We start from the raw sequence: 18,894 nt of genomic DNA, 5'->3' as shown, positions 1-18,894 counted from the left end.
GACCAGGTCTCTTGCAGGGGAGCTGAGAACCAGGGTAGAAGGGTCTTCCTGGTGCTGGGGCACCCTGGAACACTTGTGTTGGGAGTGGAGAACGCTTCTGAGAGATGCGTGATCTAAGCTCTTGTAAGTCTGCAAAGCTGCAAACTAATTGTAAGTCCATTTTGAAAATGAAATGATTTAAAAAATTAAAAATGAATATGTTTAGGCACCCAGAGTTGCCAACAGGCAGGAGAAAAAAATGCTGCCTTCTTTCAAGATTATATTTCAAAGGGAGGGTTGCTGGGGTCTTGAGAAAAGCATGAAGGAGACATAAAACTGATAACAGTCCAGGAAAGATTTGTATGTACATCAAAGGGCAGAAAGGGATTTGGGGTTTATTTTCAAAAATTAATGCTCTCAGAAAGAGAGTTCAGGGACCCACAGCAGGCGCCTGAGGTCAGATAAGACTGAGAGAGACCGGAAGGCAACTTGGTTCAGGGCAGATCCCTGAGAACTCACTACAGGGCAGTAACAGGGTGAGTGAGGCCTCCACTGTGGGGCAGCAAATGAGGAGAGCCCATTCACTGGAGTTCTGGAAGAGTCCACACCCCTCCCACTGCCAACTCCCCTAAGGGGCTCCCAGCATCCTCCCGACCCTCCTGCTTGCAGGGGAGACCTGGTCCATGTGGGCAGAGGCAAGGCCACACCCATGGCTCAGCCACTGTCCTTAGATCTGAACCATCCTCAGACACCAGCAAGGGAAGGGGGCTCTCACACCTGGGGAACCCCTGCTGGAGCCACAGGTTTCTGTGTGAGGGGGACCCTGCTTTCCCCACTCCCCTCTCCTACCCCTCTCACCTGGCTCTCCGGGACTCACCACAGGCCTTCTCTGAGTTCTTCTCACAGACCAGCTGTCTCCTGACTCGGGGCTTCACAGAAGGTTTCTCCCCATGAACTCTGGCCCCGCATGGGTCTGTAGCTTCCTGTTCAGGAATCCCATGAGCCACACCAGGGCCCCTTCTCTGCTGCCCCAAACCAATGAGTGTTTCCTTCATACTGCCAAAGGCCATCACAGCTACATGATTTCCAGAACCCAGTGGGAAATAAATTCTATGACTCCCGCCGACAGGACCCTTCTGCCACCCTACCTGATGTACCATCTCTCCAGCCTGCCCATCTGATCCTTAACTGTCCTCAGTAATGTTCTGCAGCTCAGGAAGAGAAAGTGACAAAAGATTCAGGAGGCTCACAGCCACTTAGAGCATGGACTGCCTTAGGGAGGTCAGAAATGGCAGAATACTGAGTGATCAAACACTAGCCCCTGCAGTTCTCCCTCTCTGAACCAACCCGCATTCAGTCTGTTGCATCTGGAAAATCACTTCCCTCCCATCAGCCCCTATCTCTTACTCTGGCCACCACAGCAGTGTCGTGAGGGGGTTGGGGGAGCGGGGGAGCGTTCTACACCAGTGCTGTCCATGCAGTTCCTCGGGGTTCCAGTCACCAGCCTCTCACCTGCACTTTTGCCCTGACCATGCCACCCTGCATGAGGGAGTCTCTGCTGCTGAGATACTGGTGCCCCCAGGAGCTTGTCAATATTCAGGCCTGAGACATCTAGAAGGGTTGGATAAGGGCTGCGGGTGACATTGCACCCGGAAGGCAACAGGGGCAGGGAGGCATCTAGTGAGCATATGGACAGAAGGACTTGTCCTGGCATGTCAGCTGGCCTCTCCCATCAGCTATGATAGGACTAAGTTCATGCACCAGAGGCTGCAGTGGCAGGGACCGACTCTATGCATGGACTCCATTGCATAGGCCTCTTACCAAGGCCACTGTAACTACTCCCTGACATCGTGCTAGCCAGAAGCAGAGGTAAACCTTAAGTCTTAATTGTGCAGCTGTCCTCCAGGAGAAAATACAGTCCTCAGAACAGGAACGTTCCACTCTGCGAGGGAGACACTCTACCTCAGCAGATTGACACTTCAGAGGCTTCTCCACGACCTCTGGTGCCTTTGCTCTCCCTGTCGTCTGAGGACTTAGGGAATTCCTGCTCAGACATTTGAACAATATGCCACAAGATAAAGGATTTTCTTGTAATAAATAACTTGGGTTTATGGAGAAATGTCACCATAGATTTAATTATCCATAATCAGACAGACGAAGGAAATGGGGAAGGGATTGTGTTTGCCACTCAGCAAAGTGAACCTCAAGTTAGGACATCTCCCTGTTGCATGAAAAATCAGAAAACTGTTTTTTTACGCGTTATGGGTTTTTTGTGTTAAAGAGATGAGTTGATAAGCATGATGGGGAACCGTTCTTATGGCTACCTTGTGCTGTTTGTGCACATGAATGTCATCAACTACTAGGGGAAAGTTCTAACTTAAGGTTTCCAATGAGTCTTTAGAGAAAGTCATCTTCATAGAATTTTCCCTCTCCGGAAAGAGGGACAGACTCTACTTATTTTTTTAAGTAAATAGATTTTATTTGGAGGACATTGAAGGTGTGGAGGGGAAGAAAGTAAGAGAGAGAGAAACGCGCTCAAGAGAGAATGTAGGCTTCTCCAGGGGCAGAGAGAGCCCCTCTACATCTCCCCACATTAGACATGAATGCATGAAAGTACACATCTCAAGAGAGGAAATGAGGGGACACATGTGCTCGGCTACATGAGCACAAGCAGCACATGGGCTCAGGCAGCATATGCTCTGACTCCACTTATTTTTAAGCTCTACTTCCTGTAGCTTTCCCAATCTCCTTGAGTCCTTTTTTGAAAGCCTGTGCTGTTTGCAATCTAGGCAGAGTATGCTCTATCTGACTGTGACTTCCTGACCCTCCTCTTTTTATAAAAACAAGGCAGCGCTGGGGTCTAAGAGAATCAGCGAACAGCATCCTGGAGCCTGGGAAACACCCTGAAATGAGGAAGATGAAACGCTTTGCAGTTGCCCTTCTTGTGCTCTTGCTGATTGCAGTCGCCCTTGGACTCCCCACCCCAGAAAACCACGGTGAGTTCAGTGACCTTCTCATGGGTGGTCAGGTCTGTGGTCACTCCTGCTCTGGGAGGAGACACAGATGGACAACTGAGTCCTCCCATGACTATTCTTATTATAGAATGTTCATGTGATTTGGCACTTGCCGAAAAGCAGAAGCAGGGCCCAAGGAAAGGTTCAGTGGCTTTACGGCCTCTCCTGGCTACTGCAGGGTTGTGAATTGAAACTCCAATGAGTTTGAAATGTGCCAAATCTCAATCTGACGCCTTTGCTGTCAGGAGCCCCTGGAAGAAAGAAACCGGAATGGCTGAAGGTTTAGAAAATGCTCAGGGCAAGTGAGGGGTCCTGAGTTCATCTCTTTCCCTTATGTCTGGCATACCACATTGTCACACACACACACACACACAAACACACACACACACACACACACACACACATACACACACACACCAGTGTGGGATCCTAAGTGAGGGTTAAAAAAATAACAAATACAGTGGAGAATGGGCACTGGTGGAGGGATGGGTATTCGATAATTGTGTAACTGAAACCCAAGCACAAAAATTAGTAAGTCTACAACTGTACCTCATGGTGTTTCACTAATAAAAATTTTTAAAAAATAACAAATAAGTTTAATTTTAAAAATAATAATAAAACAGACCAAGAAGGTAATAGACCCCTCTCTGTACAGACTTGTTCCCTTGGGAAATGAATAAGATGAAGGTTCCAACTTGGGGAAACTATTCTCTTTCTTTACAGGGCCTCACTTGCTTATCCAAAACCTTGGGGCCTGAGGCTAGGAAGGTATTAAGGCAGGCATGGCACTTGATTTGCATGTGGCCAACCCAGGTTTGATTCCTGGCATCCCATATGGTCCCCCAAGCACCATGAGGAGTAATTCCTGAGAGTGGAGTAAGGAATAAGCCCTGAGCCTAACCGGGTGTGCCTCTGATGCAAAAACAGAAAAAGAAAAAAGGCACTTTGGGATCAACTGTACTTTGAAATACAGAATTTCTTGTGAGTTTTTAAATAGAACATGATAGGACACAGCAATTCCACTTCCAAATATCTAGCCAAGAGAACAGAAAGCAGATCACAGGTATAAGTGGAAATTACCACATTAGTCATCAGAGTCAAAATTCAAGCACAGCTGAACAAATGAACTAATGTTTTCCTTTGAAGTGGGATGGCAAGATAGTGCAGTAGATAGAGCACTTGCCTTGCACATAGCTATCTAAGGTTTGATCCCTGGCAACCCACATGGTACCCCAAGATCACCAGGAGTGATCCCTGAGCACAGAGCCAGGAATAAGCCTTAAAGGCCACCAGGTGTGACCCCCATGAATATTTTTAATTAAGAATAAAGTAGAATATAGACAGACAGTGGCATTTCTAAGCCTTCAAAAGGAAGAAAATGTTGACACATGCCACAGCATTAAGGCTGTTGGGGTAGGTGACATATCCAGTGAAACAGGGGGACACTGGATGGAGACACTGATACTCTGTACCTCTCTGTCATCTCTCTCACCCCCTTTTCTGTCACCCACCCACCACCATGACTCGCCTGATTCTAAACCTGAGGTAGACAGTAAAGAAGGAGTATGGCCAAGAGCTGAGGGGCCAAACTAAGACATACCTGCCTATGGTTGCTACCCACCTTGTCTGTGGGATGTGGGGGGCAGGAGATGGTCCTGGAGATGGTGACTATCTCCAAGAAAGATTTGTAGAGGCCCCAATTTCCTCCCCGTCCATGACCTCTCTGTCCCTGGTCAGCTCACATGGACAGAGGCAATCACCACATCCTTCCTTCCTGGGATAAACAATCCTGGCCCTGCTGTGGCCCTGCCCAGTTCAACACACACACACACACACACACACACACACACACACACACACACACACATACACACACAACACGCACACACACATACACACAGCCCTGCCCCTGCAGACAGAACGGGAGGGACACCCTTATTTTTCCTCAATCTTTGTCCTCCCCAGGACTTTGGAGGAATGAAAGGAAGGACTCCTTTAACTAACAGAATCCATCCTTGTTGAGTGAAGTAAGTGAGAAGAAGGACAAATACTGGATGACCTCACTTATCTTTTGTATATAACAGGCCAAGGGAATGCAAAGTACCAAAGTGGGGATACTTAGATTGACTCTAGAGAATAGAAATGAGAAGCACAGAGAAGGAAAGAAACTGGGGTACGAGAATTAAGGAAAGGAGAATGGGAGATAACAGGGCCAAGGCCATGGGCCTCCAGCACATCAGAGGTGTGGACTATGTGGATATCTAAACCACAGCCAACAGCACTGTACGTAGGACGTCCAAACTTACAAACACCAAACTGAAAAAGTAGAACTATTAAGGAAAAGACAGAGGTGTGGGAGGGAACCTGGGAACATGTGAGGAGGGAAGTTCACTCCAGGGGGTAGGACTGGTTTTGGAGCATGGTTTAAGTGAAACTCTATTATGAACAACTTTGTAAATCGTGATGCCATAATGCTTTAGTAAAAAGTGAAATTTTTAAAAGTAAGTCAACAAACACGTTTTTAAAAATCCTCTGTTTCAGAGAGAGAGAGAGAGAGAGAGAGAGAGAGAGAGAGAGAAATTCTGTTGTAAAATGACTCTTTCTTAAACGTAGGCTGCTGTTACCCTGACTATGAGAACTTCAACTGTTCAGGAATGAAAGACTACTATGAAACCAACACAAACTGCCCCCACAGTGGCATCATGTAAGTGACCAACTCCAGGGGCCATGTCCTTATGGGGGCTGGAGGAGAGAGGACCTGATAGTTGTCTGGGGAAGTCTCATCCTCTGGATCTTGCCAGTCATGAGGATGCTTGTATTCCTGGGATTCAGATCAAGAGGTTTTGCGGAGGTGGTGGGGGGGAGGGCAGGGGGTAGTGGAAAAGGAGACGGAGATGCAGGTGCTAGGCTGCCCAAGGAGAGGAAAGGAGGCCCACATGGGGTCTATAGGCTCCAGCACCTGAGAGAGATGAAGCAGGATGGATTGAGTGGGGAACCCAAGAATATGGAAGGGGGTTCCCCAAGCTCATTCTGCAGAATCCTTCTCAATATGAGGTCTTCCTTTCCTTGCTCCCCAGGTTCAGGACTACGGAGAATCAGTTTATCTGTGCAGATTCCAAGGAAGAAAGCGTCCAGATGTGTTTGGTGTCCATGGTTCTAAAGAACAGGATGGTGCATGCACTGAAAAAACTACAGCCATGGGGGCTGGATTGGATACTGAAATTCAGGGGCTATGGATGATGGTGGCCCCTTACCTCCAGCTTGTTCACCCATCCAACTTCTTTCTGGGAGTCTCTCAGGATCCACCGTTTTTTGTTTTTTGTTTTTTTGAAAAAAGAATTATCATAGCTGCTCTGGAGATGAAAGCAATGCAATCATTACATGTTGTAAAGTAACTTGACTTAATCTTTAGTGGGGGGGGGGGGAGCTGTATGATGGCTGAACGTTGGGTGCACGACTTTTTCCATTTATTCATGATGTTTAAATGAAACATTATAGTATAATTTTTTATAACTTATAGAAACATGGAAGTCCAGAAAATGGTTCAATAGCTAAAGCTCTTGCCCAGAAAAGTGTAACCGAGTGCCCCCACCTGCTCAGAGGTGATCCTGACAGCCATGCTCTGAGGGAGGAAGACCCAGAAACTAGTTTGGTGGCTTAGGAAATGCCCTGGGCAAGCATGAGGTCCTGAGCTTCATCCCTGGCACCACCCATGCAACAAGGGGACCCTGACAGTGCAAGGTGCATGCATTGTCTGGGATCCCTGAAAGGGGAGCATTTTCTTTAATAGAATTTGAATTTTTAAGTTAAAAACACTACTCATCCTAATATAGAAAGAATACATGTCAAAAGATGTATTGAACTCAATAATGTGAGACCATTAAATTCATATAAAAACCATCTGAGGAACAGAGATGTCTGTCATTAATTTGGGATGGCCTTCTGAAAGAGGTGGGGTTAGAAAGGAGAAAAATATCCTAGAGGGCAATAAAATAATTGTAACTGGGACATGACCTTTTCTGCTGAATGAAAATCATTTACATCTATAGAGTCAAAAGTTCACTACGATCTGATATAATGAATATCATATATAAAACATCTATCAAAAATACATGCCCTAGGCGGGGCGAGGCAGCAGGACAGGGAGCTGGTGACAGACTGGAGCATGTGCTTGGCCTCGACCTGCCTGAGCCTCACACACGGGGAGAGGGGGGGTACGGGGGGGGGGCGGGGCACTCAGCCCAGAGAGCAGCTCGCGGGCAGACTGAAGGCCAGCTGGAACCAATGGTAAGGAGCACTCATGGGCGGGGGCCCTCCAGAGCCAGCCACGCCCGGGGACTCCTCAGCTGCTGAGAGCGACACTGTACAGTGTCCAGCAGGGGCTGGAGGCCAGAGCCCCTGGAGGTGGAGGACGGAGGACCAGGAGCAGGTGGGGAGGACACCCTCGGGAGGGCTGAGGACGTAGGTCCCAAGGGAACATGTGTGTGCTGCTTCAAGGCAGGTCTGAGGCCTGGGTGCCCACGGGGCTCAGGGAGGCAGTGTCTTCCCATGCCCCACCAGGCACGTGGACACTCTCCAGCTCCCTCCCCACCCCACTGCACCCACGTCAGCTCTAGAAACTTGCAGGGTCTGTGTGGACGGGCTTCTCGGACCCCTGCCACGCCTGACACTGTGTAGCCATGGGAAGGAAGGGCCACAGGACAGGGGGGCTGCAGGAAGCAGGAAGGTCTATTTCCCAGTCACCCCTGGCTCTTCATCTGTAGAGGAGCAAGAAAAAAGTACAGGATTTTTTTTTTGACCTGAGAATAAATCACTCGGGTCTCCTGGGGTGTGGGGAGGAGGGATTTGGGGTGTGGACCCCCAGGGGCATCAGCGTGCTGAGCAGCTCCCACCACGTCCATCACCGGGAACACCTGGTTCTAGGAGGCCACGTTTGCACAGTAACAGGCTTGGGGAGCAGCCATCCTGTGGCTGATGCTTCCTGAGCCCTTTGTTCAGACTGTCACAATCTCCTAGCAACACGGTAGGGAAATCCACCGGGTATGAAATCAAAGGGCCATGTGGGTGGAATACCTGTAGAGTGTTCAGTTTTATGAAAAGCTTTCTCTAAAAATTATATATATTATGCAAAATGCTACAGTAATGTAAGGTTAGTATAGAAGTGATTTAACTCCCCCACAAGCAGTTCCGGGTTCCCGGCGTGCCAGTAGTCCGGGCCTCCACATACAGAGAATGGGAGGTGGTGGCCCAGCGAGCTTGACTTCTAGCTTGACTTCTAGACACAGTGACTCTCCTTCCAGATGGGACTCCAGCCAGGAGCATCCAGGCCCCTTTGTGAGAACCTCTTGCTGACTGTGAAGTGGAAAGGAACGCAGCCTCATCTTCTGTGAGCAAGCACATGTTGCTCACAAACGTTGGAACGTGCCTGTCGTGGCTGCTCTCCGGGCCATGGGCTGCAGCCTGGAACCAGGCTTGTGGTGGGAGGCCCAGCAGAAGGCAGGTTCTTGGGCATGCCCCAGTCACTGAGCTGGAGAACCAGGACCCAAACTCGCAGGGTGCAGGCTGCCAGGGCTCTCTGGGGAAAACGACTGCATTTTCTAGGTTACCTATCAGCCCAGATCCCATTCCTGCACTCCAGGCTGTTACCTTACACTGGAAGATAAGAAAATTGGCTTTCACATAGGACCTCTTTGTAATATCTGCTACAAGACAAACGTACTTTTTTTTTTGTCTTTTGGGTCACACCCAGCAATGCTCAGGGGTCACTCCTGGCTCTGCACTCTGGAATTACTCCTGGCGGTGCTTGGGGGACCATATGGGATGCCGGGGATCGAACCCAGGTCAGCTGCATGCAAGGAAAACGCCCTACCCACTGTGCTATCACTCCAGCCCGAGACAAACGTACTTTATGTAAAACCTAAATGGATCTCAGGGCTGGAGGGAAGTACAGGGGTTAAGGCTTGTGTGCAGCCTTTGTTGGTTTGATCCCTGGTACCACATAGGGTCCCCCAGCATTGCCAGGAGTGATCCCTGAGCAAAGCCAGGAGTGTGTCCTGATTGGTGCCACTGGGTATAGCAAAACCCAAAAAGAAAAATCAAATATCATTTCAGCTGATTAATCTACATGGGTATTTCTCCAAGATGTTTCTGGCTTTTTTTCATCATATGCTGGGTGTTCCTTACGCACAAGACCATCGCTAAGTGAGAATCCATCTGGCTGCCAACATGCGTCCTAGATTCTGGGCTCTGAGATGCCTGTGGGTGTCCAGGGGCTGCAGAGGGTCAGCGTCTGCATGGCACGAGAGGTCTGCAGTGAGGCAGGCGGGCTTTGCAGTGAGGCAGTGCTGCCAGGCTGCAGCTTTGCAGGAGTCTATCCCTCACACTGGAGCGATAGCAAAGCAGGTAGGGCATTTGCCTTGCATGCGGCTGACCCGGGTTTGATTCCTCCGCCCCTCTCGGAGAGCCCAGCAAGCTACCGAGAGTATCCCACCCACATGGCAGAGCCTGGAAAGCTCCCCGTGGCGTATTCGATATGCCAAACACAATAACAACAAGTCTCACAATGGAGACGTTACTGGGCCCACTCGAGCAAATTGATGAACAAGGGGAGGACAGTTACAGTTACAGTTTACATATAAGACATCTATCAAAAATACATGCCCTAGGCTGGTGGGGGCAGGAGGGAAGCTGGGGCACTGGTGGTGGGAAATGTCTACTGGTGAAGGGACAGGTGTTGGAAAATCATATGACTTAAAAGTCAACCATGAACACCTTTGTAATTGTGTATCTCATAGTGATTCGCTTAAAAAATAAGTTAGGATATTTTTAACTTATAAGTGTTACACCCTGAGTGTGAACGCTGGTGCAGCCCTTGGTGTGCCACAATCCAGGTGGCACAACCAGTCCCTGGAGACACAACTAAACTATGTGATGTCAAATGAACCACCGCCAAGCTTCTTGCTCATCATAATAGCTTCAGCAAAGTAACAAAAAAGAAGAAATAAAACTTTTCTATTTTATCTATAAATATGTAGCACTGTCCTCCTGTTGTTCATTGATTTGCTGGAGCGGGCCCAATAATGTCTCCATTGTGAGACTTGTTGTTACTGTTTTTGGTATATCAGATACATCACGGGTAGCTTGCCAGGCTTTACCGTGCGGGTGGAATACTCTTGGTAGCTTGCTAAGCTCTCCGAGAGGGGCAGAGGAATCGAACTCAGGTCGGCCATGCTGGCCGCTTGTAAGGCAAATGCCCTACCGCTGTGCTATCGCTCCAGCCCCAGCCCATAAATATGGATAAATATATATTAAATATGTATAATTTTAATATACATATTTTATATTATATAAAAGAAAAGTGAAAGCCCTTACAGATATAAAAAATCCTGGAGGAGGCTTTTTTTTTTCATTATTGAGATTAAAATCTCACACTTTTATGGGGCTAGATCAATAGTACAGAGGGTTTGATGCTTGCCTTGCACACAGCTGACCCAGATTAATTTCCTGGCACCCCATATGTTTCCTTGAGTCTATCCAAGAGTGATCCCTGAGCTTTAGAGAGAAGAGTAAACCTTGATCGCAGCCAGATGTGGCAAAAAAAAACCTAATAATAATAAAAATAAAGCAGAAATTTTATTGTAAAGTTTTAGTTCTGAATGTCTCTAGGCCACTGTTTCCTTTAGGCATCCTCCCTCTCTTTCGGAAGTAGAAGCTCTGCCCTTTCCACCACTGAACTCCACAAACCCCCAACCTTCTTCATCACACTCAGTGAAACTCAGTGAAATTCACAGAGGAAGTCTGGAGGATTGGGATGGAGGATTCTTATGGTGGATCGACCCTGGACTCTGGTGGTAGATGAGTTGAATCTTTACACATACAGAGGTGTTAAACTATACCCTCAGATGCTAAACATTGTAAACTGATAAAATTCAATTTAAAAAAAAAGAAAAAGGAAGACACCACAAAACCAAAGATCTCTCTGGACCCCGCACCGAGCCAATTTCACCAGGGCACCCCAGATGGAACAGGTGCAGTCTCCCTGCCTACTCCAGACGGAATCCCGGCAACCAAGAGCATCCACAAGCAAGGCCCAGGTATGCAGATTCCAGTATTAAATCTCCGTGCAGCATGGCAGCAGAGGCTCCAGACAGTCCCTCCCTGATTCCCTGCCTGCTGGTTGGCCTAAAGGTCATGCCCACAATGTGCCTCTGGGCGCCATCTTAATGCACCAACAGCCCTGGTCCACAGGCACCCAATTGAATCCCAAAATGGATTAGTGCACTACATAAATGTCTCTGGAACCCAAGCATTGACAATTTAGGATTACAGAAGTGAGCGGCCGCAGCACCCATGATATTCAAAATGAACAGTCGACAATAAATAATCTAGCAACTGCTTCTGGCAGGCAGGCTTGAATGGCGGTGGGAAAATTCGAGCAAAACAAAATGCCCAAAAGTAGAGAGAGAGTATTGGGTAAATTTCCTGCAATGGACGCAGGGTGAGAACTAGGATGGGGGGGAGGGGATATACTAGGGACACTGGTGGTGGAGAGTGTGCACTGGTGGAGGGATGGGTGTTTGATCATTGTACTGCTGAATCTCGAACATGAAAGCTTTGTAATTGTATTTCACTGTGATTCAATTAAAAAAAGTAATGTGGAGTTCATGCCCAATTCAATCAGCTTAGTCAATGACTGAATAAATAGCAGTATCACTGTATCACTGTCCTCCAGTTGTTCATCGATTTGCTCGAGTGGGCCCAGTAACGTCTCCATTGGAGACTTTGTTGTTACTGTGTTTGGCATATCAAATACATCACGGGTAGCTTGCCAGGCTCTGCTATGCAGGCGAGACACTCACGGGCGGAGGAATCGATCTCAGGTCAGCCATGTTGGCTGCATGCAAGGCAAACACCCTACCGCCGTGCTATCGCTCCAGCCCAAATAGCAGTTCTCCTACATTTAAAAAAGAGGGGGGGATGGGCTTGGAGGTGGCAGAAGGGAAAAAACTAACTGAATATATAAATAAATAAGCCACTCACTGCTTCCATCTGTGCTCTCTAAGGTCCTGCCCCCCCCAAAAAAAAAAAAACTTTTTCAATTACCTCTTTTAATCTCAAGGGTTTTTTTGTGGCAGGCTATCTAAGTCCTCTCTATAGAATTGTAAGTTATTGGGCCTTCGGGTGTGACTTAGGGTGAAGCTCTTACCAAATACAATCATGTCAGTATTTCTGTGGGCAACCCCCCTCCATCATTACAGAAAGTGTGAGCTTTCCAATGCCTCTTTTGAAAACCACAGCACCCAAAAGGAGAGAGAGAACAAGGGGGCATGACCTGCCACAGAGGCAGGGTGGGATGGGGGGAATGGGAGGTGGGAGGGATACTGGGATCAGTGGTGGTGGAGAATGGGCACTGGTGGAGGGATGGGTACTTGAACATTGTATAACTGAAACCCAAGCTCAAAAATTTGTAAGTCTACAACTGTACCTCATGGCGTTTCACTGATAAAAATATAAATAAAAAAAAAAGAAAGAAAGAAAGTGTGAACTCTCTGGGGCACCACACCAAGTGCTTGTGTGTTCCATAAACATGGGTGTACACACAGGCAATTAAGTGTGAATGAACACCACAACCAAGTGTGTGTGTACGTGTGTGTTTCATAGCCTTGCGCGCACACATGTTAATCAAGTATGAATGAACACCACAGCCAAGTGTTTGTGTGTTCCATAATCAAGTGTGTGTGCACAGCAACCAAGTCTGAGACCTGAGTCATCACTGTATTTTGCTGAATCTAGAAGTTTGAGTCAACGTTGAAGCCTTGGGGAAACTTCCAGAAATTGTTGCTTTAAACCACTAGACCTCAGGGGGAATATGGGTGGTCCCTTTTGGTTCTTGGACTGGTCTACTTAGTGAATAAGAAAACATAGAACAGAGGGCCAGGTGGCTCTTAATCAATGTGGTGACAACTGCAGCCAATAACAATGAGGGAAAAATACTAAGACTTCCTTTTCTGACCCAGACTCTGGTGACTCTCCCCAGGTTCTTTAAGGTCTGGGAGGGGAGAAGGCATGGAAAGTTCATTGTGTAATACTGCTGTATTCTTGCAGTTCCTCCACATCAGCATGTTCCTGTTGGCTGCCTGATGGTTGTGGGGGCCTCTGCAGGAAATGCCCCTCCTCCCAGCTCCACCCAGTGGAAGCTCAACCCATCCTGCCAAGTTCACTTTGGGTGGCATCACCAAACCTCTCCTCACCACCTGTCCTTGCCAGAGCCCCAGGCTCCCTTTCTCAGAAATCTGGAGACAGTTATTGTCACCAAAATATTTATTACTGAATGACTACTTTATTTTCTACATTGCAATGGGCTTTAGAAAACCATCAACAGAGAGATAGTACAGCAAGTAGGGTGCTTGCTTTGCATTTGACCAAGTCAGGTCCAATCCCTGAAATCTTATATGGTCCCCTGAGCACTCCCAGGAGTAATTCCTGAGCGCAAAGCTCTGAGTAACCCCTGAGCATGGCCCAAAGGCAAAAAGAAAGAAGAAAGAAAGAAAGAAAGAAAGAAAGAAAGAAAGAAAGAAAGAAAGAGGAAGAGAGGGAAGAAGGAAGGAAGGAAGGAAGGAAGGAAGGAAGGAAGGAAGGAAGGAAGGAAGGAAGGAGAGAAAGAAAGAAAGAAAGAAAGAAAGAAAGAAAGAAAGAAAGAAAGAAAGAAAGAGAAAGAAAGAAAGAGGAACCATGAACATGACAACTCAGAATGCTACTCTTAAGAATATTACAGTAAGGGCTTGCTCTTCAAGCTATGTTCTCCCTTGAACATGTATCTCGCTTGCTTGTCTCTGTTTCTTTGCTTGCCTATTTCCACTACGAAGAAACCTGTGTTCTCTCCTGAATACACACTTCTCGCTCTCTCCCCTCATGTCTTTGTAAATAAGTTTCAATAAAACAATAGGGGACAGAGAGATAGTACAAGGACCAAGACACTTGCTTTACATATTAATGATTTCAGTTCTATACTAGGCTCCATTTATGGTCACCTGAGCACTTCCAGGAGAGACCCCTGAGCACAGAACCAGGAGTAACCCTGAGAATTGATAGGCATGCCCCCCCCAAAAAAAATAACCCAGAATTTTACAGTGCATTGATAGAAAAAAAATTAAAATAAGAGGGGCTGGAACAATAGAAGAGTGGGTAGGGTGATTGCTTTGCATGTGGTTAACCTGTCTTCAATCCCTGGCACCACATGTGGTCCCCTGAACCCCATTGGGGTGATTCCTGAGCACAGAGTGAAGATTAAGCCCTAAGTACTGCCGAGTATGGCATAAAAACCACAACATCAATTAATTAATTAATTAATTAAAATAAGATGATATTTGTATTCAAGCATCCTAATTAATTGGTCACTCCATTTAGAATTGATTGTACCACATGACTGAAGTAAGGGGGTTGGTTATGGGGTTCAGGGCAGAGTAAGTACCAGAGGCTCAGGTCTCCATGCCTCATATGGGCTGCCCCAGGGCTAACAAAACCATCACAATGAGGCGAACCTGTCAGGAAGTCATACTGAGGGCAGGGCTGTTCAAAACTCAGCGGGTACTAGGTTCACCGAGAAGGCTTGTTAAAAGAGATTTCTGGATCCTCCCACAGAAATCCTGATTCAGCAGGACTGGGGCAAAGAATCAGCATTTCTACCCAGTACCCAGGTAATGCTGAGACAGCAGGGTAGGGTAGAAATTTGAAGGGGAACTCTTGACTTTGTCTTTTTTTTTCTTTTTTGACAGCATTGTTGTCAACTTTCACCAAAAAAAGCATGTGTTTCTTTAGTAACCACAAAATAATTTTAAGGAATTGGGGGAAAATTAATCTTCACTATCCTTCCAAAGAAATATAACTGATCAGTTCTTGATTTGCATTAATGCTTGATGTATTTGGGGGAGGGCATATCCTAAGAGGTGCTCGGGGGTCCAGGGGCCACTCCCGTCACATTTGGCATCAGAATGGCCATGTAGTACTTGGGTTTGAGAATGCAGCAGTCACCAGGGTCACAGAAATCATGTGTGGCTGGGGACTAAACCTGACTTGGGAGCACATGCCCATACTATCTCTGCCCCATTAATATTAATGCTTATTAAAATTAGTTAACTATAAAATAAGTATACAATTTGAAGAGCAATAGTACAGGGTTGAAGATATGTACCAAATATGCAGTCAGCCCAGGTTCAATTCCCAGCACCACAGGGTCCCTAGAGCATTGCTGGGTGCAGTCCTGAGCCTTCTTGAAGTCCCCTGAGAATTGCCAGGAGTCCCCCCAAACACCTGCAGGATGCCCTGGATAATCCCCAGCATCACAGATCCTGAGCAACACAGCATCCTTGGGCCCTTGCATTGAACTGCCAGCCTGTTGGTCAAGAATCACTGGGAGGGGTCCCGAGGCTTGGTGAGCACCACTTAAAAGCCCCTTCTCCCCAAAATAATCTCTGCCAATCCTCTTCTCCATTTCCCATTTGGCAGAAAATTTGGAAAGCTTGGTTAAAATGGCAGCAACAGAAATAAAGGAGTTGGTCTCTCAATGGATCCATGACATAGACCTCTCAATAAACATCCCCTCAAGGACCCCTGAGCCAATGGGACTGTGACATGAGAAAGGAATAAATGGTCACTTAACTAACCCCAGATATATAGATATATATAGATATATATACAGATATATAATAACCCCAGGGCTGGTTATTTAAAAAGAGTATATGCAACTGTAATAGTGTAGAGGGGAAATCAACAATTACTTTAAGGTACAGAAATTTCCTGGGGCTGGAGCGATAGCACAGCGAGTAGGGCGTTTGCCTTGCGCGTGGCCGACCTGGGTTCGATTCCCAGCATCCCATATGGTCCCCCGAGCACACCACCAGGAGTAATTCCTGAGTGAAAAGCCAGGAGTAACCCCTGTGCATCGCCGGGTGTGACCTCAAAAGAAAAAAAAAAGATACAGAAATTTCCTTAAAGGTTCATAGCAACAACTTGGCAAGTAGGTTAATTTGGGGGAGGGGGCATTTTTTGTCACATCTGGCAATGCACAGGGGCTATTCCTGACTTTGCACTCAGGAATTACTCCTGGCAGTGCTCGGGGACCATATGGGATGCTGGGAATCGAACCCAAATTAACCGTGTGCAAGGCAAACACCCTTCCCAATGTACTATTGTAATTCTTAATGAAAACAAAGTAAATATTGTTTATCTCCAACTCAGATTGTTCCCTGGAATCACAGCTTTCCTTCGTTTGTTTCTAGGAACACTGGGAACCACTTGAGGAATTTCTAGGACAGAGTTGTCTCCCCCAAACACCCAGAGCTCAGCCATTGCCTGTGAGGTGTGTCCACGGAGTCCAGTTTCGCTTACTTGGTCATTTGTGGCACAGGGTAAGAGGCTGCTGGTACTGGCATAGGCTCAATAGACACTATGAGTTTGGTTAGGAGTCAGTTCCTCTGAGAAGATCACTGGAAACCAACATTCAGGGTTCCCGGAAGCAGAGGATGATGAAGGATTCTACCATTACAATTTATAGGGGTTTCACAGAGGAATGGGGAGATGATAAGTATCAAGAAGTCCAGTTAGACACCGGGGGATGAGATGGACTTAGACTTTGATGTGGATGAAGGGATTGAGTCATCCAGGGATGAGAGAGTCGAAGAGCCCATAAGAAAGTGTCCAGTAGTCACCAGAGCCTACAAGGAGCCTCTCCAGAGTTTGAAGCTTTGATAGGTCAGCACTCAGGAGATCTGGAAAGAGAAGCCACTGCTACCACTAGTACTACCGATGTCCACAGCTGCATGTACACCACAAACATGCTCTGGTAGAGGATAGGCGAAGTCAGGCACGGCCACAAAAGCAGCCACCCTGTGAGCGGCCACTGACCCAGGAAGAGGTGGGGGGTCTTGATCACTTTTCGTGATGTTACATCTTTTGAGGAACGGTTTCCCACACTGCAGTCCCTCCACTCCAAAGGTCCCTATCCTGGAGGACCGCCAGTGACCCATTGTCTAGCCCTCTACTGAAATCCCGTGACAGACAGACCCTATGCTCACTGCTCAGTGCCTTCAAGACCATCTGTGAGGCTACAAGAATTGCAACACTATCCATGAACTGCTGCCCACTGCCTCAGCCCTGGGTGTAGGTCAACTACTGGACAGTAGTGGAGTCCTTAGAAACCACTTTCCTTCCTTACCTTGAGACCTAATGTCCCCACAATTCTCCTCCTTGCCCCTTTTGTCATCTCTGATGAGATGACATTTTGCTCAGACATTTTTTTTAACAGAGAAGAATAAAAATTTTAATTGTGCTACAAAAAATCATTTAAGCTTTATATGTAAGGAAACTTTGATCTTCATACCATGTATAAATCTGTTGTGTAACCAAATGTAGGATACAAAACTATAAAACTTTTATTTTTTTTATTTTTTTATTTTTTTATGCTCAGACATTTTTAATCTTTCTTTTTCCCTTACCTTTCCCAGTCACTACTGGTTTTATTTGTGGGTTTTTTTTTGTTTGTTTCTGGTTTGGTTTGTTTTTTTTTTTCTTTTTGCTTTTTGGGTCACACCCGGCAATGCACAGGGGTTACTCCTGGCTCTGCGCTCAGGAATTACCCTTGGCGGTGCTCAGGGGACCATATGGAATGCTGGGAATTGAACCCGGGTTGGCCGCATGCAAGGCAAACGCCCTACCCGCTGTGCTATTGCTCCAGCCCCCTATTTGTGTTTTTAATATAATAAAATAGAGCGATTCCTTTAAAACATATTCAGTCACTCTTTTATTTAAACATACATGTTGAACCACCAGGCTCTGCCAGATTACACGTGAGTGGGCAGAGTTGGGCAGCAGACACTCCCACCCTGGCCACTCCAGGCTGAAAAGAGACAGTGTGAGAAGCTCTCACCTGACAGCCAAGAGATTGGGGCAGGTGTCCCCAGAATATCCTGTCAGAGGCCCATAGGCTTTTTCCTCAAAGAAGAAATACAAATGTCCAAAAGGCACATTTAAAAAAATGCTCTACATCACTAACCATCAGCGAGATGCAAATAAAAACAACATCTCATGTCACAGAGACTGGCACAGATCAAAAAGACATGAACAACCAAAGGTAGTACAGATGTAGGGAGCGAGGGATTCTCACTCACTGTTGGTGGAAATCCTAACTATCTGGGATTTGGGGGAAACAATATAGACATTCCTCAAAAAAAAAAATACTTGAAATTGAGCTTCCATATGACCCAGAAATACAACTCCTGGGAATATACCTTAGAGGCCCAAAACCATAATGCATGAAAACTGTCTGCACTTCTATGTCCATTGCAGCACAATTCACAATTGCCAAAATCTGGAAACTCAAGTACTAAGAACGACTAATGCGTAAATAAACTATGACACATCTGCACAATGGAATACTGTGCAGTCATTAGGGAAAATGAAGTCATGAAATTTGCTTATACATGGATGGCCATGGAGAATACCATCGTGCTGCATGAAATGAGTGAAAATGAATCAGAGGGAGAGACACAGACACAGAATGATCGCACTCATTTAAGGGTTATAAAAAGATACATGAGAACAATAGAAAACAGACAGTAGAAATAAGGGCCAGGAGGAACAGTCCATGGTAGGAAGTTGGCCACAAGTTGTGGGAGAGATAATAAAGTTAGGATAGAGAAGGGACCACTATGATAGCTGGAAATGATCACTCTAGACAAGAACTGAGTGCTGAAAGGAGGTAAAGTGATATACATGACACCCTTTCAGTAACAATGTTGCAAAACCAGAGTGCCTAAAAGGAAAGAGAGAGTGAGAGAAGAAAAATGTCTGCCATTGAAGTAGACTGAGGGGGTGGAAGGAAATTGGAGATATTGGTGGTGGGAAA

This window comes from Sorex fumeus, unplaced genomic scaffold, assembly GCF_029834395.1.
Source record: "Sorex fumeus unplaced genomic scaffold, SorFum_2.1 ptg000063l, whole genome shotgun sequence".
Lineage (NCBI taxonomy): Eukaryota > Metazoa > Chordata > Mammalia > Eulipotyphla > Soricidae > Sorex > Sorex fumeus.
Note: the sequence above shows the minus strand (reverse complement) of the source record.